Below are 27,787 nucleotides of genomic sequence, written 5' to 3' on the forward strand. Positions count from 1 at the left end.
GCCCAGAAATTTGAAAAAGATTTTAAAAAGCACAATTTACATACAAAAGTAATCAGAAAACAAGACAGCAAGGGATGCAAAGACAATCGCCAACTATCCGTTCTTAATCGTCATTAGGTTAACTTTCATAATTAAATAAATGATGTGCGTGCATGCTAAGTCGCTTCCGTCGTGCCTGACTCTGCGACCCTATGAACTGTAGCCCGCCAGGATCCTCTGTCCTTATTTTCCAGGTAAGAACACTGGAGTGGGTTGCCATTGTACTCACTATCTATAGTAAGCACTTACTTTGGACCAGAAACTATACCCTGGGCATTTTATCATGACTACAACCCTAAATTTGAAAGGTAAATTTCAAAATACATCTGAAATGCTTTTAGGTTTTAAGGCAAGAAGTCGCATTTACCTAAGATAGTAGCCCATCCCCACCCCTTTCTTTCACCAAATACCATTCGTTAATACAGGCTTCATAAGTATTTTCTATTCCTAGGAATGATCCCTTTACCACAACTCAGGGTTAGCAAGCTGGCAAGTCCCTAATACTTGCCTAAGTAGAATTTAAAGAACTAATTTTTATGGCAGAAATGGACAGCAATCAAATAGCCACCTTGCCTTGGATTAAGTATGTCAAGGTACCCAGGGCACTAAGTTTTCTCAAATCCTAAACATGTGTTTTCTGGAAGGTGCATCCAACCCACTCAACTCACACAACAGCTGGAAACATAGCTCTCTGGCATCAAGGACTAGCGCGAAGAGGCCTCCTGCCAGTCTCAGAGAACCGCAGTCGCCGTCGACTACCAGGGCCCACATCACCGCTTTTCAACTACAGAGGCTAGCTAGCCAAGAACCACGTGAAAAAATGCCTCAAGGAAAGCACTTCTGGGGAAGGGGAGACCGACAAATCACGTGCCGCCAGCGGGAACCCGCGGATCACTCGGCGGGATCCAGTCGCATTCGGTTACCGTGGCGACTACAGAACCAGCCGTCCGGCCCTCCCAGGCCGGCCCTCTTTCCCAGCAGCCGTCACGCCACCTCCAAGCACTTTCCCTGCAGCCTTAGCCGCGGCGTCGTGCCCAAAAAGAGGCAGAGCAGGCAGCATTTGCCAGGGACTCTGCCGCAGAAGCCTGGTGTGCTTTAAAACACATAAGGCAGCGCGCGGGTGGGCTCGAGAGATCTCTTGATCCACGTGTCTGCCCCTGCGACGCGAACTCTGGGAGAGTGGTCTTCCCTCAGAAGGAAGAGCGCTTTGGTTATTCACATTGTTCTGCCATCAGTAACTCTTCTTTTCAGAACTCCTTCACCTTCCCTGCGTCCATCGTCGCCAGAGGAGGCATGGCATCTCCAGAGTTCCGAAGGCGGAACAAAAATCTTCACAAGACACTACCACTTCCCACTCTCAACCCAGTTTGAAATAATCCCTAAATTTTCTATACTCCTCGCAAGCAGATTCCTTAACTTTGATTGCTAGTACTCGGAGCGGTGTATTTCTATCCCAGACCCACCTACTGCTGAGGGCACAGAGCTTGACCATTTAACAGGGGCGGGAAGCCACACAGAGAACTGGCCAAAGGGTGCCCCACAGAGGGGAAAAGAAAATATCACCTGCTCTTCCCACCTGTTTTCCCCGCCCTCATTTCTGCACTTACGAACCACCGGTCCTTTGTTTACCAAGTTCCCAGTCCTATACAGCTCACTTCCTCGACCTCCTTCTTTATTAAACTCGCGGTCTTGCTTCAAACAACTTGTCAGGAAATTACATGCTAGACCAAAGGTTTATACAGGTGTCAATATGCTGCACACAGCTCCTTAGAAAAGCGAGGTCAGCACCGTTTCCTTCGGAGTTTTGGAACGCCGAGACCTGAGCTCTAAAAGGCAAAGCGCACAAGCACGGCTCTCGACCTAAAGCCCCACGACTGGCTGGAAGGCGTCACGCGGATCGTACCATGCGGTGCAGCACCCCACACACGCGAGGGCAGGGCTGCGCCATGGGCGCTTCTCACCCCGCCCGCCTCGTGGCCGCTCTGGCTGGCGTCGATGTTCCGAGTTCGCCGCGCGACGCGGAAGTGAGGCCGGGGACGCGCGCGAGGTGACATGCGCAGCCTCGCTCAGAAGACCATAGGCGCGCGCCAAAGGCGGCCCCGCGCAAGGCCCGGCCTGGCCGGGGCGTGCGAAGATCGCTCAGTGGAACGCTCCTCACACCGTAAAAAATACACAAGAGCTTCAAACTCTCGGAAAACTCCAATCCGGCCAGTACTAAGGAGACGCCCTCCACCCGGGCCCGAGAGTTACCGTGCGGGGCGTGGCCGGCCTCACCCGGAGTCCTTCACATCCCGCTGGGGGCGGGTTATTCTGTTCGGTTCGCACACCGTGTGTCCGCTCCAGCTGAAGAGCCTGCGCGCGCATAGGACGTACACGTCATCGCGCACGCGCTCCTACCCGCTCGGAGCCCGTCGCGCAAGCGCAAAAGGAGGCGCGAGCAGCACCTCCCTCGCCCCTCCCCCAACGCCAGGAGGCCAAACGGCCCGGGAGCTGCGACAAGACCCTTGGGACCCGCCCCTGGAGCTGAAGCGGCTGCCTTTCCGGGTACCACCAACCGAGAAAAGCCTACTGAAGCTTCCAGAATCAAGAATGGCGAGGCAGGAGGGAGGCATCCCAATTCCCTCAGCCTCGCACACGAAGCCTTCGTGAAAACTGTGAAACCTTTGCCCGCGGGTTTTCTCATCTGTGCCTGCCACCTTTTCCCTTGGGCTCCTCGCTGGCCCCGCCCCTGCTGCGCCCAGCCCCACCCACGTGAGATTCCGCAGCCTCCAAGGCTTTACTAACCCGTCAAAAGAATCTGAGATCTTCCTCCCCAATGTGCTGTGGTCTTGGAGAGGACCACGACGTCGGGAAACCTTGAAGAAAAGATCCTGTGAGACGGGTGATCAATTTAGCAACATCCACGACCGAAGACCACTAGTAAAGTAGGGAGGAGTCCGAAAACCTCAGTGCCAAGTGAGAAGGGAAGAAGAATTGCTACTAGCTCACCTGATAGAAAGATGTCGATAAAAAACAGTAAAACGTGAAAATGAGAATTTTGCACGATAGAGTGTATTATCCAAGGTTAATGCCCTGATCCTGCGTTTTTAATTTTTGTTTGTTCGAGATATTTAAGCTATGAGGCACAAACAAAAAAGTATGATGTTTCAAGCAACTGCTGAATTAACTTGATGGTATGATATTTCTCCCAACCAAATATCAAAAATATCTTCTTCCGTACCCCTTACCTACCCCCCTTACAAGCCATTCTTTCTTCTCTGCTAACATCCAGTAAAAAGACAGTCGTTTAAAGTGGGAGAAAAGAGGCAAAAGAGAAGTAGGAAGTAAGAGAGCATAAACTGTGGTCCATGTTTCCACTTTCCTGTCACTCTCTTAGAAGAATTGGCAAATACTGAGAACCTATTACCGGCTAGGTGACTTAATATAAAACGCTGTGAAGGAGAAAGAGGCGATTACAAGAAAACAGCCAAGAAGAAGAGGCTTATCCAACAAGACTTATTAATCTGTGCTGGACTCCAGGCATATTAGGAAGGGTCTTCTTTCTCTTCCTTCTGCTCTTCCTGAGAGGATACGCCACACCATGAGGAGAAACTGCTGAAATAAGTATGGAATGGAAAACATGCAGGCTAACGTTGACGGACTTCTTAAGTTGCTCTGAAGCCCCGCATTCAAGCACTGTCAACCACAGCATTACCAGTGCAACAAAAGAATAATATGCAAGATCCTAGGCAAAACTGAAAAGTAAGTTTTCCACACCTTCCTCCTCTTCCCTGACTCCAGGAACCTCTTTCCTGGAAGCCACCTTTTCAGAATCTCCCACCTTATCCAAGAATGCCTTCCTCTCAAAAGTCTAAGGTTTCCTCTTATAAAATTTGCATTTTCTGAAGCAAAAATAAAATTTGTGTTGACTTATTATTTAAGCATCTAATCCTAAAGTCTAAATGAACGATGACTGGTTAACAACCATGTCTAGCCAGAGATGCATCCCCAGAAGAACAAGTTAACATTGGAGAATCTGTGAGGACACCTTGGTGGTGAGGGAGAATGGAGTTTTTCTTTTGCTTCTCTCTCCCTACACCAAGAAAACATTATGAAATGCCAGGCACTTAAAAAAATTCAAGATTCAGCACTGGATCTCCTGGTGGGAGAGGTAGACTACTTGTATTTTTTCAGAGTGGAATCTGCCTAACCTATAAAGAGCTAGAGATGTACTATCAAGAATCTGAGAACTTATTAAAATGTTTTTATATGTAATCTAAAAATAACATTGCCACACCATTTTAGTGGCCTGTTTTTGATTTAACATCATTCTCTCTCTCTTTAGTCACTATGTCGTGTCTGACTCTTCTAACTCCATGGACTGTAGCCTGCCAGACTCCTCTGTCCATGGGATTCTCCAGGCAAGAATACTGGAGTGGGTTGCCATTTCCTTCTCCAGAAGATCTTCCCAACTCAGGGATCAAACCCAGGTTTCCTGCACTGCAGGCAGATTCTTTAGCAAATGAGCTACAAGGGAAGCCCAACATCGTATCATGCTAGTACCACTTTTTTCTTTTGGCTTCTTCAAGTAACCTCTGTGTTTACATTCAGTGTTTAATGCAGTGTTTCTCAGACTGGGATCCTTGGGTGTATTCTTTGCATATATAAGAATGACTTCCTTTAAAAGGCTTATATAATCCAACTTTTTAAAATTCCAAACTAACTGCAAGAATTGATGCTTGTGAGTTTCACAGGCAGACCTCAGTGGTTCAGTTGAAGAACACTCAGTGACTACATCTCTGCCCAGTTCTGGAATATTCCAGGAGTTTCCACGTGACATTGGTTTGCTGGTGGATTCTGTTTAAGTTGAATCCACTTAAATCATTGGGACCGAGTGGTTGAATCACTGGGGCCGAGCTTCAAGTGCCAGGAGATCCTGCTCCTTTCTATTGGAGTTCTCTCATTTCAGTTAGAGAAATGAGCTCTAAACTCACTTTATTCATCTAGCCTGAAACAAAAGCTTTCCCTTGGATTTCCTTTGCTGGGCTTTCAAAGAGATTTTACCAAGTATTAGGGGGGTGGGGATAAAGAATGCATGCTAAATCTGGCTAAAAAGTACAGTTTTGAACCAAGATTCTTTATAAACACATAAACCCTATCAATTTACATGAACATTTTTCCTACTCAACAAATATTTGAGTGCCTTGTATATGCTGAGGAGAGAAGACAGGCAACTCATGTACTGTTAAGATGTCTGCACTAGAACTCCAAAGAGTTGGCACAACTTAAACAGAATCCACCAGCAAGACAAACTATACTCCTTATCCAGTCTATTCAGATCCCACCTTCCCAGTTCCAATTTCTACTGAAGACATACCTCCCTCAAATGACTAAAAGAGAAAATGATGACACTCTTCAGATGAGACCAGCACCACCCCTCATAACTCCTGGGTTGCTATCCCGTTTATACTCTCTTGTTGTTCAGTTGCTAAGTCGCATCCAACTCTTTGCAATCCCATGGACTGCACCACGCCAGGCTTCCCTATCCTTCAGGATCTCCCGGGGTTTGCTCAAACTCATGTCCATTCAATCAGTGATGTCATCCAACCATCACATCCTCTCGTTCCCTCTTCTCCTGCCCTCAATCCCTCCCAGGAGCAAGGTCTTTTCCAAGGTCTATTCTTGCCTCGAGAACTCCATGAACAGTACAATATCTTATTTCAATACAATAAAGACTATTCTTAGAATATGAGCTACATACAGACTAGGTCGCAAAAGCGGCTTGTTTTTGTTTTTTAACCAAAAAACAACAACAACAACAACAACAACAACTTTTACTAGCCACGTTTCACTAAAAACTTATGTGCTAGGCAGAAAAAAAAGAAGGGATCATATCAGCTTATATACAACTCCATCTTTGCCTACTATTTATTATTGCAACTAAAACCAACTCATACAGATAAAGTACAACTGGCTCAACATGTATAACTTAAAAGTGTCGGGTCTTAAAAGTGGCAGGACTCCTGCCCTGAAGCAGCTCTAATAATCTATCCAATGAATAGCTTTAAAAGTTTCTTAATCAGGGACTTCCCCGGTGGTCCAGTGGTTAAGACTTTGCCTTCCAATGCAGGGGGTGCAGGTTCGATCCCCAGTCAGGGAGCTAAGATCCCACATGCCTCACAGCCAAAACCAAAACAGAAAGTAGAACCAATATTGTAACAAATTCAATAAATACTTTTTAAAAATGGTCCACACCAAAAAAACTCCTAAAAAAATAACTTTCTTAATCAGTACAGTAATATGATTAAAAGCATATTTTAGAAAATATCTCTTAATATCTATTAATAAAAGTAAGAATGGAAAAGAGAAACAAATGTGGTGGAATGTTATCAAAGTTCATGAAGAAACACCATTTCCTCTTGCTGCCCCATATCTTAAGCCTGCACAATCATATTTCTTACCCTTTGCCTAAGATCTTCTCAGATCCCTCAAACCTAACCTACTTATCCTTCATGCCTAGATTTAAATCTCCTTCTTCAAGAAACTTTCCTTAACCATCAGTATCAGATATCTCCCTATTTTGTGCTCTCACACTACCATGTATTTCTTACAACACCTGCCACAACTGTAATTATTTTTTAAATTATGCATTAATGAATGTTTTGCCCACTAGACTGTTTGCTTTATTCTAGCGCCTAGCACAATCCCTGGAACAGACCAGACACATATTTGTTGAACAAATGAATATGAAACTATAGGTCCCAGTTTTCTAGGCAAGTCTAAATATCAAATATTGAATTACTGTGTAAAAATTTGGGATTTGGAAAACAGGATCATACTACTTTAAACCATATTCACATTAATAGTAACAAACAAACATCCTACTTTGGCCAACATTTTCCAAAAGTGTACAGTTTTTGTTGTAGTACCACTGACTCTTAAATTAATTTCTCCTGAGAGGAATGGATAAATATTATTGACAGGGCAGATGCTTCAAGAGGTAAGAACAGTTTTGAAGGAAAATCCAACTAGTTGTTGACTGCCTTTGCATGCATGACTTTTAATTGACTATTACCTGGGAAATCACCAAAGGCAAGCAGATTCTTTGCATTGGGAGAAATACTGTGATTCCATAATTTATCATCTGGTAACAAAAGCAAAAGTCATAACAGAGACTGCCATCTGCATATACCAAAAAATCAGTAAATATCTTCAAGATGAAAGGATAACAGTGAATTTGCTTTAGTAATATTTAAAGAGGGAGATGTCAGAAATCAGTAAAAAATAAATGAAGTTCAGAAAACTAGTTTCAAAAAAAAAGAAAAAGAAAAAAAGAAAACTAGTTTCAGAAGGATTACAAAGCAAAAACAGAATAGGTCTAAAAGAAAAGTAAACAATAAATATTTTCAATGTAGTATTGAGCCCTCAGAAGAAACATCTTATCCAGTAAAGCATAAAAAGAAGAACAGGAAAAAGTTTATAGCCTACAGCAGCACAGGGATTTAAAACACACATGGGAGCATACAAAAACAAAAACTAGAACTACTGGCCAAAGAAGATGACCGAGAGACAGTAAACTGCAAGACTGGAATCAAGCAAAAATCAAGAAATCTATGACAGAAAAATACACTGAAAATTTGTCTGCAAATGCATACGAAAGAAATCATGCTTACTTTGCAAGAAGGGCACACTGCCTCATGGAAATGAGCTATGGTGATCAACATAGTGGTTCCGAGATTACTGCTGCTGCTGCTGCTAAGTCACTTCAGTCGTGTCCGACTGTGTGTGACCCCACAGACGGCAGCCCACCAGGCTCCCCCGTCCCTGGGATTCTCCAGGCAAGAACACTGTAGTGAGTTACCATTTCCTTCTCCAATGCATGAAAGTGAAAAGTGAAAGTGAAGTCGCTCAGTCGTGTCCAACTCTTCGCAACCCCGTGGACTGCAGCCTACCAGTCTTCTCCGTCCATGGGATTTTCCAGGCAAGAGTACTGGAGTGGGGTGCCATTGCCTTCTCCGTCCGAGACTACTAGTACACCACAAAACAGTAAAATTTCCCCAAAAGATTTAAATGACTATCACAAGGTAAGCAGATTTTTATCTTACAAAGTATACCACCTACTATTAACCATTCTTTCTTAAAGAATGGACTTTTTTTATTTTTTGCAGGGGGCCATTCCTCATGGCTTGTGGGATCTTAGTTTCCCAACCAGTGATTAAACCTGGGCCTCCTGTAATGGAAGTGCAGAGTCCTAACCACTGGACTGCCAGGGAATTCCGAAAATAATGGGTATTTTAAGACCAAAAATCAAGGAGACCGTATCTCATGAGGAATAATAGTCATTTATTTTTAATACATTTAGATAGAAAAAAATGTACTCCACTGTCCTTATTTCATGATATACCACTGAAAATTTGCAGCAGGTGTTTAGAAATGACTGCTAGCCATACACCAAGCTCCCTGGATAGCTAAGATTTGGTCTTCTGGGGAAAAAAATAACATAAAAGAGGCCTGGGCCAGGTTAATAAATCACCTTGCCAAGAAGTCAAGAGTCAGCCTTTCCTCATCAGAAACAGTGGAAGGGAAGAAGATGTTAGAGCCAGGAGACACCCCAATCCAGACTAAAGGACAAGCACATGATTAGCAGGCTACTCTGAGTGTAGGTGTTAGTGGGGTGCAGAGAGTATTACTGAAAACAAGATACCTTTACCACTGTGGCAAGATCCTACACCCTTGATAGAGATATGTGAGAACAATGCAGTGAAACCAAGCACCAAGGTCAGACTGAGTGAGCCACCCAGTCAATCAATGCATACTTAAGAAACACTGTGGGATACATAGTGGCTCATGGTAACAAAAGAAGAGGTAGGTCAAGCTACACTTCAAGCATTATCAGACATAAGGGAAAAACAGTTCAGTTGCTCAGTCATGTCCGACTCTCTGCGACCCCATGGATTGCAGCACACCAGGCCTCCCTGTTCATCACCAACTCCCGGAGTCCACCCAAACTCATGTCCATTGAGTCAGTGATGCCATCCAACCATCGAATCCTCTGTCATCCCCTTCTACTCCTGCCCTCAACCTTTGCCAGCATCAGGGTCTTTTCAAATGAGTCAATTCTTCGCATCAGGTGGCCAAAGGATTGGAGTTTCAGCTTCAACATTAGTCCTTCCAATAAACACCCAGGACTGATCTCCTTTAGGATGGACTGGTTGGATCTCCTTGCAGTCCAAGGGACTCTCAAGAGTCTTCTCCAACACCACAGTTCAAAAGCATCAATTCTTTGGTGCTCAGCTTTCTTCACAGTCCAACTCTCACATCTGTACATGACTACTGGAAAAGCCATAGCCTTGGCTAGACGGACCTTTGTCAGCAAATTAATGTCTCTGCTTTTTAATATGCTGTCTAGTTGGTCATAACTTTCCTTCCAAGGAGTGTCTTTTAATTTCATGGCTGCAGTCACCATCTGCAGTGATTTTGGAGCCCAAAAATATAAAGTCTGACACTGTTTCCCCATCTATCTGCCATGAAGTGATGGAACTAGATGCCATGATCTTAGTGTTCTCAATGCTGAGCACCAACTCTTTCACTCTCCTCTTTCACTTTCATCAAGAGGATCTTTAGTTCTTCACTTTCTGCCATAAGGGTGGTGTCATCTGCATATCTGAGGTTATTGATATTTCTCACAGCAATCTTGATTCCAGCTTGTGGTTCTTCCAGCCCAGCGTTTCTCATTATGTACCCTGCATAGAAGTTAAATAAGGGTGACAATATACAGCCTTGACGTACTCCTTTCCTATTTGAAACCAGTCTGTTGTTCCATGGCCAGTTCTAATTGTTGCTTCCTGACCTGCATATAGGTTTCTCAAGAGGCAGGTCAGGTGGTCTGGTATTCCCATCTCTTTCAGAGTTTTCCACAGTTTATTGTGATCCACACAGTCAAAAGGTTTTGGCATAGTCAATAAAACAAAAATAGATGTTTTTCTGGAACTCTCTTGTTTTTTCGATGATCCAAGGGAAAAACAGTGGGGTTAAAAAAAAAAAAAACAAACTTGTTTATCTGAGAAGTAAATCTGAGATTTTAAATATAACTTTAAAACAAACATTGAAAAAGGATTGTATAATCTTTACCCTTACTAAGAATGTTAGCTGTGATCTAACCACTGGAGGGCAGGGAATACCTATTAAATGAAAGGAAAAGGATGTATTGAAATACAGAATATAAAGATTATTCAAGCAAGCTGAACACAGTACATTATCCAAATTATCTATATATAGATTGTAGAGATCACACACAGACCTGATATTTTTCATTCCAGATTATTGCCACCCAACAGTCTCTAAATAAGAATATAATCGGTTAAGAAATATGTGTTAAGCACCAACTATGTGCAAGGCACCGAACCAGGGATAGAAGAATGAATAAAAATAAGTCCCCTGGAGTTCTAGATGAAAAGACAGGATAATAATATTGCAAAGTTATTTTTGGCAGTTTGGAAAAATCCTTCTAGGAACACCATAGGAATGCACACAGTCTAGGGATTCTAAAAGGTTACAAAGAAGAGAGGACTTTTGAGCTCGTTCCTGAAGGAAAAATAAAATTAATGGGAGAGAAAAGAAAAACAATGAAGGCAGTAGCTATATAGTCAGTAAAGAGAACTACAATAAACTATTTAGAATTTGGAGATAGGGATGTCTTTATAAAATAATGAAGATCAATGCAACAAGTACAATTAGTACCGTGTAGACGTAACCTACCCCAAGAAATGGATTGGACACTGGGGAAATATTTATCCAGTCTATAACTCCACGATGCTCATGATTCACTCATTCAAACATTTAGATCCCTACTCTGTACTGCCAAACATTTATCAGGGGTGTACAAAAGAAAAACTAGAGAAGCACAGGGAATGAAGAAACTGTCACTGAAGTATCATGGAAGACTTAGGGTTAAATAAAGGATGTCTAGAAGTCGACAAAGCAAAGGAGGAAACGTATCCTAATTAGAAAATAGTTTGTGCAAAGGTACCTGACATAAAATAGAATTCATTAACTCCTCCAAACATTTTTTGTGTATTTACCATACACAGATCACAAAAACAAGACGTGATTTCTGCTCTTAAGAGCTTGCAATCAATTATCAGATAATCAATAATGACAGCAAAAAATAAAGCTATTGTTTTATGCCTTTCTGTCCAGGGAGAAAACAGAAGCACAAATGAAGGATAGCTAAATCAGACTAAATCAAAGCTATGGTTTTTCCAGTGGTCATGTATGGATGTGAGAGTTAGACGGTAAAGAAGGCTGAGTGCAGAAGAATTATGCTTTCGAACTGTGGTGCTGGAGAAGACCCTTGAGAGTTCCCTGGACTGCAAGGAGATCAAACCAGTCAATCCTAAAGGAAATCAGTCCTGAATATTTCATTGGAAGGACTGATGTTAAAGCTGAAACTCCATACTTTGGCCACCTGATGCGAAGAACTACTTATTGGAAAAGACCCTAATACTGGGAAAGGTTGAGGGCAGGAGAGAAGGGGCCGACAGAGGATGAGATGGCTGGATGACATCATCAACTCAATGGACACTGAGTTTGAGCAAACTCAGGGAGATAGTTAAAGCAGGGAAACCTGGCATGCTGCAGTCCATGGGGTTACAAAGAGTCGGACATGACTGAGCAACTGAACAACAAAACCAGACGACGGAGGTTAGAAAAGAACTCCCAGAAAAAGTGAAGAATGACTAGAAATTAACAAGGTATGAAAGAGCAGCAGGCATAGTGGGTACAGAAGAATAGTACTTCAGACAGAAAGCAGCCTGTGTAAAGACAGAAGAGGGAATACATTTCAGGGGGCACAAGTACTGTAATATGGCTACAATTAAAAAAGTCTGTGATCTATGGAGAATTATAGGTCTAGAAAAAGCAAAGGGGCCATATTTCATATTACCTAGCAAATAAGAGGTGGAAATTCATCTTGTAAGAAACAAAAGACAAAAATGTATAATGTGGGATTCTGCCTGTTGCTATTCAATGTTAAAATGCTCTACTAAAGAAACTGAGAACCTAAAAACTGTCATTCAAGGGATTATAAGAAGATATATGAAATACTCAAATTCACATATTTTAAGAAAACTACTTCTGGCCACTGGTTAAGACCATGTGGAAGATGACAAGACTAGAAGCTAATCAGACTTCTCTCTATATACACCTACATACTTGCTCACATCAGAAACTCAATTCTTGACACTTGCCTCTTCCCTACCTGCCCAAAGGTCTAGCCAATCACCAAATTTTCCTGTTGTTTCAACATCCCTGACTTACTGATCATGATATGATCTCAAAAAGCACCACATAACTGCCCTTACTAGAACTTAACACAGTTCTAATTTTTATACTTAATTGTATAATTATTTCATTGTCTTATTTCTTCCCCTATCCCACCACCCCCACAAACTGACTAAATTAGAAATTGTATCCTTTTTAACCTCAACATTGTACCCTCAGTTTCAATTACAGTGCCTAGCACTTTTGAGTGTGTGTTAGTCGCCCAGTCATGTCCAACTCTTTGCCACCCCATGGACTGTCGCCAGCCAGGCTCCTCTGTCCATGGAATTCTCCAGGCAAGATTACTGGAGTGAGTTGCAATTTCCTTCTCCAGGGGATCTTCCCAACCCAAGGATTGAACTCGGGTCTCCTGCACTGCAAGTGGATGCTCCTACCATCTGAGCTACTAGGCAAGCCTAGTTGTTCAGTTCAGATCAGTCGCTCAGTGGTGTCCGACTCTTTGCGACCCCATGAATCACAGCACGCCAGGCCTCCCTGTCCATCACCAACTCCTGGAGTTCACCCAGACTCACGTCCATCTAGTCAGTGATGCCATCCAGCCATCTCATCCTCTGTCATCCCCTTCTCCTCCTCCCCCCAATCCCTCCCAACATCAGAGTTTTTTCCAATGAGTCAACTCTTCCCATGAGGTAGTCAAAGTACTGGAGTTTCAGCTTTAGCATCATTCCTTCCAAAAAACACCCAGGGCTGATCTCCTTTAGAATGGACTGGTTGGATCTCCTTGCAGTCCAAGGGACTCTCAAGTCTTCTCCAACACCACAGTTCAAAAGCATCAATTCTTCAGCGCTCAGCCTTCTTCACAGTCCAACTCTCACATCCATACATGACCACAGGAAAAACCATAGCCTTGACTAGACGAACCTTTGTTGGCAAAGTAATGTCTCTGCTTTTGAATATGCTATCTAGGTTGGTCATAACTTTCCTTCCAAGGAGTACGCGTCTTTTTATTTCATGGCTGCAGTCACCATTTGTAGTGATTTTGGAGCCCAGAAAAATAAAGTCTGACACTGTTTCCACTGTTTCCCCATCTATTTCCCATGAAGTGGTGGGACCGGATGCCATGATCTTTGTTTTTTTTTTTTTTATCTTTGTTTTCTGAATGTTGAGCTCTAAGCCAACTTTTTCACTCTCCACTTTCACTTTCATCAAGAGGCTTTTTAGTTTCTTCTTCACTTTCTGCCATAAGGGTGGTACAGGCACTCAATTTAAAACACTTTAAATCCACACATTTCATTCCACCTCCGCTACTGCCACCCTAGTCCTAAATAACAACAGCTCTTCCCAGAGCCACTGCAATGGCTTCTTTTTTTCAATAGACTGATCTCTAGGTGCTCATTCTAGCTCTTCCCTAGTCTACTCTCCACACAGCAGCAAGCGGCACTTTCTAAACATAAATCAGTTCATGTCAACTCTGCCATTTATGATCTTCCATTAGCTTTTCATTTCAGTCAGAATAAAATCCAAACTCCTTAATATGACCTACAGATCTTTGCATTCACGTCAGTCTCCCCACAGAGAAGGCGATGGGACCCCACTTCAGGACTCTTGCCTGGAAAATCTCATGGACAGAGGAGCCTGGTAGGCTCCTAAGAGTCAGACACGCCTGAACGACTTCACTTTGACTTTTCACTTTCATGCACTGGAGAAGGAAATGGCAACCAACTCCAGTGTTCTTGCCTGGAGAATCCCAGGGACGGGGGAGCCTGATGGGCTGCCGTCTATGGGGTCGCACAGAGACACCACTGAAGCGACTTAGCAGTAGCAGTAGCAGCAGTCTCCATATAATATACCATACTCCAGACAAAACAACCTTCTGTTCATCAAATGCTCCTAACCCTAACCCTTTCTGAGGCCTTTGCATCACCTTTTCTTTTTGCCTGAAATGCTTCTAGTCCTCACAAACCCTCAGTTAACATTTATTTATCTTTCAAGTCTGTATAAATGCCACTATCTCAATGGTATCCCTACTGCCAACTCTAAATTCTCTCAAAATATCTTGTTCTGTTACTTCATAACACTTATCAATATGTGTGATCACTTACTTGTGACCATATAATGTCTATTTCCTCCACAAATAATAAAAGCTAACATTTACTGAGCATTTTACGTATATTAACTCATTTAATTCCAATAACCAATGAAGCAAGAATTCTCTCAACTTCAAAGATGAAACTGAGGTACAGAGAGGTTAAGTAATTTGCTCTAGGTCATAAAGCAGTAACGAGAAAAATTTGAACCCAAAGTTCACACTTTTAAATTGCTATACTACTGAATAACCTTTAAAAGAACAGAGTAACTGTGTTTGCTTTGTATATCATTACATACTTAGGCCTGGTGCTAAATATAAATCAGGCATTCACATATTTGCAAAATCAATGGATTAATAAACAAGAGACAGATGATTGGATTTGGAGGCATAGTGAAAGGGATAAGAATAAAGTGGGATAGAGTCAATGACAACAGCATTGATTTTGGACATGTAGAATTAAACATAGCTCAGGAACATGGCAATGGCACCCTACTCCAGGACTCTTGCCTGGAAAATCCCATGGGTGGAGGAGCCTGGTGGGCTGCAGTCCATGGGGTCCCTAAGAGTCGGATAGGACTGAGCCACTTCACTTTCATTTTTTCACTTTCATGCATTGGAGGAGGAAATGGCAACCCACTCCAGTGTTCTTGCCTGGAGAATCCCAGGGACGGGGGAGCCTGATGGGCTGCCATCTATGGGGTCACACAGAGTCAGACACGACTGAAGTTGACTTAGCAGCAGCAGGAACATCTTAGATCTCAACTTCTTAATTACAAGACCACAGACTTTTAAGAAGTTCATGAAGGAACACTGTAAGACAATATGCAAAACCCTAAGACAGCATGCAAGACTTCAGCATTTCTAAGAGATCATATAAGGCAGTCTAATGGTTTTGCAATGCTGCTCAGAGCACCACAAATTACAATAAAGCAATAATGACAACAGCTTTTCAGGCACTACATTTATCCGTATGTGTTGTATTTTATATTACTAGTGCATACCCTAAGTCAAAACAAGAAGATAAAACTGAGCTTCAAATATCATACTTTTAAGATACAATGAAGTCTAGATAATTTTGTTATCAAACTAGATTAACAAAGCATTAGGTTGATTATGCAATGATACTACAGCTGTGCTGAAAGAATACAAAATACATCAATAGAACCAGAATAAGCAGTCATCACAGTATTTCCAACTCATGGGAAAACACAATCAGAAAAATTAGAAAACTTAAAAAGAGGATCTCTTCACAGCTGATTTTCTTCACAAAAATAAAAATGAGGATGGAACCAAAATAAGCTTGTGAGTGGCTCATTTGTTAGCCACAAGGAAAGCCTTTTCAATGGTGAGTTAATTAAATCAACTTATAACTATAGCAGTCAAAGAAATGTGTCTATAGAAAATAAATTTGAGATTATAAACCTTTTGGCAAAAATAGTAGTTCAAGGAGCTGAAGACATTTGATTTCAACATCAACAAAAAACTATTTCATTCATTAATTAAAAAACAACCATACAATATCAAGGCAAATGATTTTGAGTCCTTTCCTTGGCTCTTGATGAGTCAGATAATTAGCCTGTATGAATAATCTGCATATAGACAAGAATATTTTCAAAGAAACTTCCCAAACACTAATTTAGTGCAACCTGAAGAGAAATAGATTTAAGGGACTAGATCTGATAGAGTGCCTGATGAACTATGGACTGAGGTTTGTGACATTGTATAGGAGACAGGGATCAAGACCATCCCCATGGAAAAGAAATGCAAAAAAGCAAAATGGCTGTCTGGGGAGGCCTTACAAATAGCTGTGAAAAGAAGAGAAGCGAAAAGCAAAGGAGAAAAGGAAAGGTATAAGCATCTGAATGCAGAGTTCCAAAAAATAGCAAGAAGAGATAAGAAAGCCCTCCACAGCGATCAATGCAAAGAAATAGAGGAAAACAACAGAATGGGAAACACGAGAGATCTCTTCAAGAAAATTAGAGATACCAAGGGAACATTTCATGCAAAGATGGGGTCGATAAAGGACAGAAATGGTATGGACCTAACAGAAGCAGAAGATATTAAGAAGAGGTGGCAAGAATACACAGAAGAACTGTACAAAACAAGAGCTTCACGACCAAGATAATGACGATGGTGTGATCACCCACCTAGAGCCAGACATCCTGGAATAGGAAGTCAAGTGGGCCTTAGAAAACATCACTACAAACAAAGCTAGTGGAGGTGATGGAATTCCAGTTGAGCTATTTCAAATCCTGGAAGATGCTGCTGTGAAAGTGCTGCACTCAATATGCCAGCAAATTTGGGAAACTCAGCAGTGGCCACAGGACTGGAAAAGGTCAGTTTTTCATTCCAATCCCAAAGAAAGGCAATGCCAAAGAATGCTCAGACTACCGCACAATTGCACTCATCTCACACGCTAGTAAAGTAATGCTCAAAATTCTCCAAGCCAGGCTTCAGCAATACGTGAACCGTGAACTTCCAGATGTTCGAGCTGGTTTTAGAAAAGGCAGAGGAACCAGAGATCAAATTGCCAACATCCGCTGGATCATGGAAAAAGCAAGAGAGTTCCAGAAAAACATCTATTTCTGCCTTATTGACTATGCCAAAGCCTTTGACTCTGTGGATCACGATAAACTGTGGAAAATTCTGAAAGAGATGGGAATACCAGACCACCTGACCTGCCTCTTGAGAAACCTATATGCAGGTCAGGAAGCAAGTTAGAACTGGACATGGAACAACAGACTGGTTTCAAATAGGAAAGGAGTACGTTGAGGCTGTATATTGTCACCCTGCTTATTTAACTTCTATGCAGAGTACATCATGAGAAACACTGGGCTGGAAGAAGCACAGCTGGAATCAAGCTTGCTGTGAGAAATATATCAATAACCTCAGATATGCAGATGACACCACCCTTATGGCAGAAAGTGAAGAGGACCTAAAAAGCCTCTTAATGAAAGTGAAAGAGGAGAGTGAAAAGGTTGGCTTAAAGCTCAACATTCACAAAACTAAGATCATGGCATCTGGTCCCATCACTTCATGCCAAATAGATGGGGAAACAGTGGAAACAGTGTCAGACTTTATTTTTGGGGGCTCCAAAATCACTGCAGATGGTGACTGCAGCCATGAAATTAAAAGACACTTACTCCTTGCTGCTGCTGCTAAGTCGCTTCAGTCGTGTCCGACTCTGTGCGACCCCATAGCCGGCAGCCCACCAGGCTTCCCGTCCCTGGGATTCTCCAGGCAAGAACACTGGAGTGGGTTGCCATTTCCTTCTCCAATGCATGAAAGTGAAAAGTGAAAGTGAAGTTGCTCAGCCATGTCCATGTCCGACTCTTAGGGACCCCATGGACTGCAGCCTACCAGGCTTCTCCGTCCATGGGGTTTTCTAGGCAAAAGTACTAGAGTGGGGTGCCATTGCCTTCTCCGACTTACTCCTTGGAAGGAAAATTATGACCAACCTAGACAGCATATTGAAAAGGAGAGACATTACTTTGCCAACAAAGGTCCGTCTAGTCAAGGCTATGGTTTTTCCTGTGGTCATGTATGGATGTGAGAGCTGGACTGTGAAGAAAGCTGAACACCAAAGAATAGATGCATTTGAACTGTGGTGTTGGAGAAGACTCTTGAGAGTCCCTTGGACTGCAAGGAGATCCAACCAGTCCATTCTAAAGGAGATCAGCCCTGGGTGTTCTTTGGAAGGAATGATGCTAAAGCTGAAACTCCAGTACTTTGGCCACCTCATGCGAAGAGTTGACTCATTGGAAAAGACTGATGCTGGGAGGGATTGGGGGCAGGAGGAAAAGAGGACGACAGAGGATGAGATGGCTGGATGGCATCACCGACTCAATGGACCTGAGTCTGAGTGAACTCCAGGAGTTGGTGATGGACAGGGAGGCCTGGCGTGCTGCGATTCATGGGGTCGCAAAGAGTCAGACACGACTGAGCGACTGAACGGAACTGAAGTAGAATCTGCTAGGATGCATTACAACCAATAGGGTAAAAATACACGTGGGCAGAAAAGGGCTTAATTGGACAAATTTACAAAGTTTATGAAAATTTAGGAAGTTTAAAGCCTATAGTTATTCACTGCATTATTCATGAGAAGGTACTTTGCAGAAAATAACTGAATATCTTATTTTATTCAACTAGTAGTGTCAGTGATTAACTTCCCTCTCATGGACTTTACTATCTTTGAGTTCAGGAATTTTTGTCAGAAATAGAAGACGAATATCCTGATTTGCCCTACCACTAAGTAGTAGGCTTAGCAGTGGTAACATTTTACTGTAATTTTCTGAGCTAAAATTTTTGTGAATGAGAAGAACTGCCCTAAACAACTATTAATGAACAGTGAATAGCCTTGTAAATTAGCTTTTCCTACAGACCCCATAGGGGCTTCCCAGGTGGTGCAGTGGTAAAGAATCTGCTTGCAATTAGGAGACACAAGAGATGTGGGTTCAATCTCTGGGTCGGGAAGATCCCCTAGAGAAGGAAATGGCAACCCACTCTGGTATTCTTGCTTGGGAAAGCCCATGGACAGAGGAACCTGGCGGGACACAGTCCATGGGATCACAGAGTCATACATGACTGAGCAACTATACATGCACGCACACACAGACTTGATAATGCAAGTTCCTCAAATAATTTAAAAAACAGAACTTTCATATGACCCAGCAATTCCACTCCTGGGAATATATCCAAAAACAAAAAAAAAAACAAAACGACACTAATTCAAAAAGATAACATGCACCCCCATGTTCACAGCAGCATTATTAACAATTGCCAAAATATGGAATGAATGGATAAAGAAGATGTGATATATCTTCACACAAACACACACATACATACATGCTGAAAAAGTTATACACACACACATACACACAATACTACTCAGCCATAAAAAAAGAATGAAACTTTGCCATTTACAGCAATATTGATGGACTTTGGAGAGGATTATGCTAAGTAAATCAGACACAGAAAGACAAATACTTATATTCACTTATATGTGGAATCTAAAAAATAAAACTAGTGAATATAACAACAACAACAACAAAAAAAAAACAGTCTCATAGATACAGAGCACAAACTAGTGCTTATCTATGTGAAGGAATAAAGTAGGGGTTGAGAATTAAGAGGTATAAACTACTATGTATAAAATAATTAAACTAGAAGGATATATGGTATGGCACAGGGAATAAAGTCAATATTTTATGATAACTATAAATGGAATATAAAGATTTTCTCACAGTTCTCTCTTTTCACTGTGATCTGTATCTCCACACAGCCAGAAGTGATTGCCATTCACTTGCCTTTCTACTGAAGCTTCCAGATCATGATCACCCTCCGTCATGGCCCCACATTCAAGATATATCTTCTCCTCATCACTAGCATCTTCTGATCCCTTAGTTATACCTCCTTCACTGAAAACGTAGGAGCCCAGTTCCAAGTAATCTTCTCTACTAAGTTTCCTATTACAATTTTGGGAGATTTCAGTGTCCATGAAGATTATCCATCCAATTAATGTCCACTAGAATGCACAGACCTCTTCAGTTCCAAGGATTCTTAGCTCAACTCTATATTAACCATCTATTTTCAGCTCTTTATCCTGAATCACACCATCATTTGAAACTGCTCTCCCTCGATTACTCCAAGAGCTCACAAAAATCTTACTCAGACTTTACTTACTCTATTTAATTTACTTACTTTACAGAAACCTCTTGTCCCTCAAATCCTGATTCCTCCAACCCAGAGCCTATGGTTGGACGTTTAAATATCTCAGCAGCAACTTCAGATTTGTACCCATTCTCTGAACCTGACCACAACACCACAGTTCCAGGTCCACAACCTCTTGCTCCTTCCCCTTTGCCTCTCTCTATCCTCTTCTTCCCCGCCTCTTTTATCACCTGCCATTTACTCTTCCACCAACTGTGAGGGGGATTCCACCCTTAGCCCCCTACTGAAACTGCTTTTAAGGTCACCATGACTTCTTAGTCACCAAATGAGTATATTTCCTGTCTTTTTTTTTTTTTTTCTTATATACCAATGTACTGTATTTGACACTGTTACTGTCTCCCTCCTGAATTTTTCTACTCTTTAACACGCTGGCCAGCACACAGCATACACTCAAATATATTTGAATAAATGCATAAGGGTACAAAATGAAACATCATCATGCACTTCTCTAGAGAGAATGAGTATGAGTCAATAGCCCATGAAACATTCATGGTAATTAACCAAAACTCAAGGACCAAATTAGACTAAGCAGCATGTATGAGTAATGAAACAATTAGTTCAATTACATGATTTTCTCCAGTCGTCCTCAACACCATAAATCATAAACAGAAAACTAGGACTGATGATAAGCAAGGGCAAAGTAATGAAAATTCTAAAAGAATCTAGAGTGCTAAGAAAACACTTTTTTTTTTACAAAAAGAAAAACTTTTGTATTTTTTTTTTTACTAAGTACCATATGATAAACTCCCTATACATGATTTTAAAAAGGACTATGCCTATGTGTCATGAGGACACATGGAAAAGAAAAGAGCTAAACATTCATCAGTCTGCAGCACTAAATTATTAAAAATTCATAAATAAACTTGAAGTTTAGTTTTTCAAAAGTTATGAGAAGTGAACTAGCTGAAGATACACATGAGAATGTAGAATTACTGCCATCTCAAGCCAAACTTAAACTACAGAAAATTCACTTTGTTTCTAAGCAGATCTCTTCCCACACATTTTCCCTTAATTATTCCCACTGTCAGCATTTTAAATGATTTCAGGTGCTAATGTCAGCAGCAGTACTTAATAAAATGCATGCCTGATTTATATTTGGAAAGGTTTCTTTACAAGATAAAGACACAGGAACCAAACATTATGGTCCAAACACACCAGAATCCTCTATACCTTCTTGCTATCTGGAGTATTTTGATATAGTAAACTATATAGTCTATACAAAGCAAATGGCTTTCTCCAACACTTGACTACTAACAATAGGCTACAGATTTGTACAGCATTTTAAGTTTCTAAAGCATTTTAACATATATTCATTTCATTTTTAACTCACACCAAGTCTATGAAACAAGCAAGGTAAGCATTTATGCTCTTTTACATCATGAAAAACCTAAGCTGTTCTCATTATAAATCCCATAGCTAAAAGCGACGATCAGGTACCATCGCCTACAAATTTTCTCCTCTCTCTCCTACTCCTTTGTCTTCAACCATTCTTATCTCCTTCCTATCCATCATAAAGGAAAATGTATTTCTTCTTTCTAAAACTAATCCCCACTGAAACTCTTAAGACTAAAACCCCCAACCTTCTGTAGAATCTTCAGTTAACTCCTTTTTCTCACCCACAATATCTGCCTTTCCTCTAACTCCATCTCCTCATTCTATAAATATGTTCAAGTCTTCCCTTCTTAAAAAAAAAAATCTTTTTTCTCTCAACTCTATTTGTCCCACAAGCTGTGACCCACTTTCCCTCATCCTTTCACTAATAAACATTTAGAGTCTACAACTGAAGGCACCTGTACTACACTTTCATCACTCCACTAAAACGTTTCTTATTAAAGGTCACCAATGAATTCCTAGTGGCCAAACTCAATAACCACTCTTCAGTTCTTATCCTTCAGTTTTTGGCTTTTAACCTAAGGTATCTGACACCACTGACCACTTAACCCTTCCTAAAACTTGCTTCACCCCTGGGCTCTACTGTGTCCCCCTCTCCTTATTCTTCTACCATTGACTTCCTTCTTAATCTCCTTTACTTAATTCTCATCTTTTGCAAATTACCTACATGTTGATCCTCTGCAGCATTCCCCCTCTCCTTTTATCTCTTCAGCTAAACACACTTTGTGAGGTCTCTTCCATTCCCAAGTCCTAAGGAACGAACCATATGCCTATGATTTCCTAAACTCTATGGTCTCTACACAGTCTTTGTTTTCGACCCTTATGCTGGGAAAGATTGAAGGCGGGAGGAGAAGGGGATGACAGAGGATGAGATGGATGGTATCACCAACACAATGGACATGAGTTTGAGTAAACTGCAGGAGTTGGTGATGAATAGGGAGGCCTGGCGTGCTGCAATCCATTGAGTCGCCAAGAGTCAGACACGACTGAGCAACTCAGCTGAACTGAACTGCTCCTTTGAAGGAAAGCTATGACAAACCTAGACAGAGTATCAAAAAGCAGGAACTTTGCCAATAAAAGTCCGGCTAGTCAAAGTGAAAGTCACTCAGTCGTGTCCGACTCTTTGTGACCCCATAGACTCTATAGTCCATGGAATTCTCTAGGCCAGAAAACAGGAGTGGGTAGCCTTTCCCTTCTCCAGGAGATCTTCCCAACCCAGGGATCAAACCCAGGTCTCCCGCATTGCAGGTGGATTCTTTACCAACTGAGCCACAAGAGAAAGCTATGGTTTTTCCAGTAGTCATGTACAGACGTGAGTTGGACCATAAAGAAGGCTGAGCACCTAATAATTGATGCTTTTGAATTGTGATGCTGGAGAAAACTATTGGGAGTCCCTTGGACTGCAAGGAGATCAAACAGGTGAATCCTAAAGGAAATCAACCCTGAATATTCATTAGAAGGACTGATGCTGAAACTTCAATACTTTGGCCCCTGATTCAAAGAGCCAATTCACTGGAAAAGACCCTGATGCTGGGAAAGATTGAGGGCAAAAGGAGAAGGTCCTCAGACAGGAGCTTTCCCGGGGAGTTTGGGGGATAAAGGGATAGCAAGGAGACATTAGGACTGAAGAGAAGGGATATAGAGGAACAATAATAGAAAATGAAGTCAGAGAGTTTAATGAGGGAGGAGGATTCTTAATGTCCACCAAAGTCCCTAAGTATCTCCACTCATCTTTGCTGAGTATGCCAAAACCCAAGGCCTAACTGTTGTCTGATTCTGAGCCACTTCTACAGCTAATCACATAGGCAATTAAGGAAGCCAAGGCAAGACAACCACAACATAACCACTATACAACTGCTCACTCCTGGGAGGAAGGTGAGCGCAGACAGGGGAGTTGGAGATTTGGGGGCAGTAGGAGATCAGGGCTCAGTTTTGGGCAGGTCAAGTTTGAAATCCTGTTAGATATCTAACAGTTGGGTAGACAACTGAATATGAGTGTATATTTCAGAGAAAAGGCAAAAGCTAGACCTATAAATTTGGAAGTCATCAGTGTAAGAGACTCGGAGAAGGCGATGGCACCCCACTCCAGTGTTCTTGCCTGGAAAATCCCATGGATGGAGGAGCCTGGTGGGCTGCCGTCTATGGGGTCGCACAGAGATGGACACGACTGCAGCGACTTAGCAGCAGCAGCAGTGTAAGAGACTAAATGAGACCAGGAAATAAAGTTGGGTTTTTTGGCTGTGCCACAGGACTTGTAGTATTCAGTTTCCTGACTGAATCCAGGCTATGGCAATAAAAGCCTGGAATCCTAAAGCCACCACGGAACTCCCACAAAGTTTTTTTTAAAGGGAATGACCAAGATATGAGCCCTGGAGCATTCTAACACCGAGAGGTAGGAAGATTAGGAGGAACTAGGAAACACCAAGGAGGACAGACCCTGATATAGGAAGAGAACTAGGAGAATGTGATGTCCTGGAAGCAAATGGAAAAATGGTTTCAAGAACAGGGAAGTAATCAACTGTGGCAAAACTGCTGACAGATCATGTGAAATGAGGAATGACCACTAGACTAACAATGTGGAGACAGACAGTCACAGGTATAATTCTAGAGGACTAATGGGTCAAAAACCTAATTAAATTCAAGGAAAAAAATGATAGGAGATTAACTGTAGGTATGGAGACAAATGAAAATGAAAGTGTTAGTCTCTCAGGCCTGGCCTCTGTGTGATCCCATGAGAGTTTCACTCTAAACAAGCATTCATTTAGTCAGTGAATGATGAATGAATGCATCCCTAATCCTGTCAAGTGTGCAGAAAATTAGCATACTTTGCCTATGGAAATATTTATAAAACAGTATAATCTCTTTGGAAAAGACCCACTACCCACTCCAATTGGTTTTTTAAATGCATAAGATACACAGATAGATAGATATCTCTAGAAAGGAATTCACCAAAATGTTAAAGCACTGGTTATCACAGCATTGCAAGATTACAGCTGACTTTAATTATCATCTATTTCTGTATTCTTCATATGTTCTAAAATGAACATGTGTAGCTTTTATAATCAATAGCTTTTAAATGTTCATCGCCTCTGCCTCAGAAAGATGTATCTTAAGTATTGCTTTTAGGGAAACAACCTGAAATTTAGAAAAGGTTTTATGCACTAAAATTTTTATCAGCAACCCTGTCTGAAACACTCTTTTTTTGGTCCACCACACAGCTTGCAGGATCTCAGTCCCCATACCAGTGACTGAACCCAGGCCATGGCAGTGAAAGCCTGAACTCCTAACCACTAGACCACCAGGGAACTCTCCGATGAAGAATTAAAAAAAAAAAAAAAACGAATGTAGAAAATCTCATAAAAGCTAAATTGCATTTAATTATACATTTGATAAGCCACTTTTAGTGAAGCACTTCCCTGGTGGTATGGTGGATGGGAATCCACCTGCCAATGCAGGGGACATAGGTTTGATCTCTGGCCCAGGAAGATTCCACATGCCACAGAGTAACTAAGCCTATGAGCTGCAACTACTGAGGCCCTCGCACCTAGAGCCTGAGCTCTGCAACAAGAGAAGCCACTGCGATGAGAAGCCAGTGGTGGCGGTGCAGCCGGTGGGGCAGTGAAGCCTCTGCAATCACACCGCAACAAAGAGTAGCCCCTGCTCGCTGCAACTAGAGAAAGTCTGCACACAACAACAAAGTAAAATAAATTTTTTTAAAAATCATTTTCAACGAAAGGAACAGTCCCTGAAATAAGACACAGCATGTTTGCTTCTCCCTGGTTATGATACTTCTACGTGGCAACCTTGTAGGAATAGACTCTCCATGATCCCTAGGAGCAGATGGTCAAGTCCATGCTGCTCCTGGCCCCAAAGCTGAACAAGGACAACCTCACTGTGGAGCTGATGAAGCTCTTTGCGCAGCTGCAGGCCAAGGACAAACAGGGCCCCATCAGCTGCAACACCATCTGCCTGGGCAAAATCAGCTCCTATTTCAATACCAGCACAAGACACAGGGGCCTCACCTCTGCCTCTAGGTGGCCACTAAGGACCTATTTGCATCATCTCAGGTCACAGGTGTTTTGGGCTTCACTGCCACCCATAACTTTCACTCGATGAACAATTAAGCCCACAAGATCCTCCCTGCCTGTGCTCTGCAGCTTCACTGTGGGTTCTGAGAAATCCACGCAGGATGAGGCCTTCAAGGCCATTCAAAGCTGCCTGTCCAAACTGGAATCTGTGTCAGAGGACCCCACACAGCTGGCCAAAGTGGATTTCTCACATAGCCAGCTGGACAGGCTGGGCCATGACAGGAGTCACGTCGCTCACTTCTATACTGATCTACGCATACCCCATGGCTTAAGCCAAGACCAACCTCCCCCAGAGACTTGTGCCTGAGGGACATCCTGCCCCAGACCCCACCCCGTGCCTGCCATACCCACGACCTCAGGCCACTGGGAGACACAAAAGAGGAGGGCAAGGATACAGAAGAGGACAGCAGTGCTGGGAGGACGAAGCCTGGGGCGGCTTCGAGTAGGAGATCAAATGTGTGTCGACCAAGCAAGACTGCTACAGTACTGAGTACCAAGTACAGTACAGTACTCTGCCTGGGCTGGGCAGAGCAACAATCCAGCCACAGATCCCCAGAGTCAGACTGAAACAGTTGGGAAGCTGAGGGCTCATGGGAGCAAAGTTGGCAGGAGCACATCTCCCAGAGCTGTCCCTGAGGATGCACAGCTGGCCAGTGAGTATAACTGGGGTAGACCAGAGCTTAGAGACAAAGGTGATCCCTTTGCTGCCCTGTCAGCACATCAAGAGCTGGTGCCCAGCCAAGACCAGACTCTTGGTATTGATGACAACTGGGAGGACCTAGAGACTGAGAGCCGATAGGCAAAGACTGAGCTAGCCTAGAAGAATCACAAGGAGTATCAGCAGGAGGTGGAGGCCAACCACACTGAGAAAAAGGTGGCCAAAGACCTTGTGAAGCTGGACTGAACCCTTGGGGTGGGCACTTCCCAGTTACAGAGAGCAGGCCCCAGAGATGTATGTATTATACAAGCCATGTGAGCCAGGCTGGCCTGGCCAGGCACACCTCACATGTGTACAATCAGAGCCACAGTAAATCCTATTTTAAGGACAGAAGGAGGGAGGGAGGAGTATATGACAAGGCTCCCAACCTCAAGGAACTTATTTTCTAATAGAGATATGAACTGAACACATGGTAAAAACTAAAGAACCACGGATAGCACAAATGAAGTATTAAATGAAGTGTAGACATTTAATACTGTAGGAGTTCAGAGACATGGAAAACAACAAAGACTGGCTGGAATCAACAGAAAGTCCTATGAGTACAGTCCTAGAGAAAACACTTTCCTCACCCTGGGATGACTAATGAAAGTAAGACTCCTCTGAGCAATCATCAACAAAAATCACCTTACTAAACTACCATGATATGTGAAACAGGTATGGTCCTTGTCTCAAAGTGTTTACAATCAAAGAAGACACAGAACAAATGCCAATTAAAACATTATAGTTCATCACCAGGGGCCTTCAAGAATGATGGTAATAATTCTTTCTTGATTTAGGTGCTACATCAAGGGTACATTCATTTTGTAAAAATTCAACAGTTCTGTATTTATGATATGTGCATTTTTCTATATGTATGTTACCCCATAGGTTTAAAAAAAAACAAAAAAGGATTACAGTTCCAGTCCTAACCATTTTCATAGGATGCAGTTATGCATCTCCCATTGCCTACTGGACAATACCATCTGGATATCTTGTCCCCACCTCAGACTTCATCTTGCCTTCAAAAACCAAAGTCCCTCCAGATTTTTCTATTTCAATGACTGGTAGATATTTAAGCTGAAAACCTTGGACTTACAAAGTGTGAAAGTGTTAGTCGCTCAGTCGTGCCCAACTCTTTGCAACCCTATGTACTATAGCCCACCAGGCTCCTCTGTCCATGGAATTCTCCAGGCAAAAATATTGGAGTGGGTTGCCATTGCTTTCTCCAGGGGATCTTCCCAACCCAGGGATCAAACCCAGGTTTCCTGCATTGGAGGCAGATTCTTTACCATGTGAGCAATCAGGGAAGCCTTGATAAAGGAAAAGCAAGGAAGCTAAGGAAATGGAGCAGAGAATGGGGTAAGTGGTAAAAGATGAAGTCAGAGAACTAAGAGGGGATCAGATCATATAGAACCTTATAGGCCACTATAAAGATTTTATTCTGCAAAAAAAGGAAGCCACTATAGAGTTCTAAGCATGACGTGATCTGAC

General features: G+C 42.3%; 1 protein-coding gene and 1 pseudogene across 30 annotated transcripts in view; one reads left to right on the plus strand and one right to left on the minus strand.

The window, feature by feature from the left end:
• Positions 1-27,787, minus strand: part of MGA (MAX dimerization protein MGA) — a 148,842-nt gene that overhangs the window by 98,803 nt on the left and 22,252 nt on the right. For 20 of the 30 annotated variants that reach the window (XR_015134921.1, XR_015134920.1, XR_015134919.1 and 17 more), the window contains exon 1: positions 2,290-2,408. The exons of 8 other annotated variants lie outside the window; for them this stretch is intronic. The gene's annotated coding sequence lies outside the window, so the exon portion shown is untranslated. Of the gene's footprint in view, positions 1-1,942; positions 2,409-27,787 lie in introns of those variants that run through there. 2 more of the 30 variants (XM_086321776.1, XM_086321775.1) reach the window with 2 other exon arrangements.
• Positions 2,092-26,503, plus strand: LOC147364715 (N-terminal kinase-like protein pseudogene; annotated as a pseudogene).

This window comes from Bos grunniens, chromosome 10, assembly GCF_055505025.1.
Source record: "Bos grunniens cultivar Pamir isolate PY7600 chromosome 10, Bosgru_T2T1.0, whole genome shotgun sequence".
Taxonomy (NCBI): domain Eukaryota; kingdom Metazoa; phylum Chordata; class Mammalia; order Artiodactyla; family Bovidae; genus Bos; species Bos grunniens.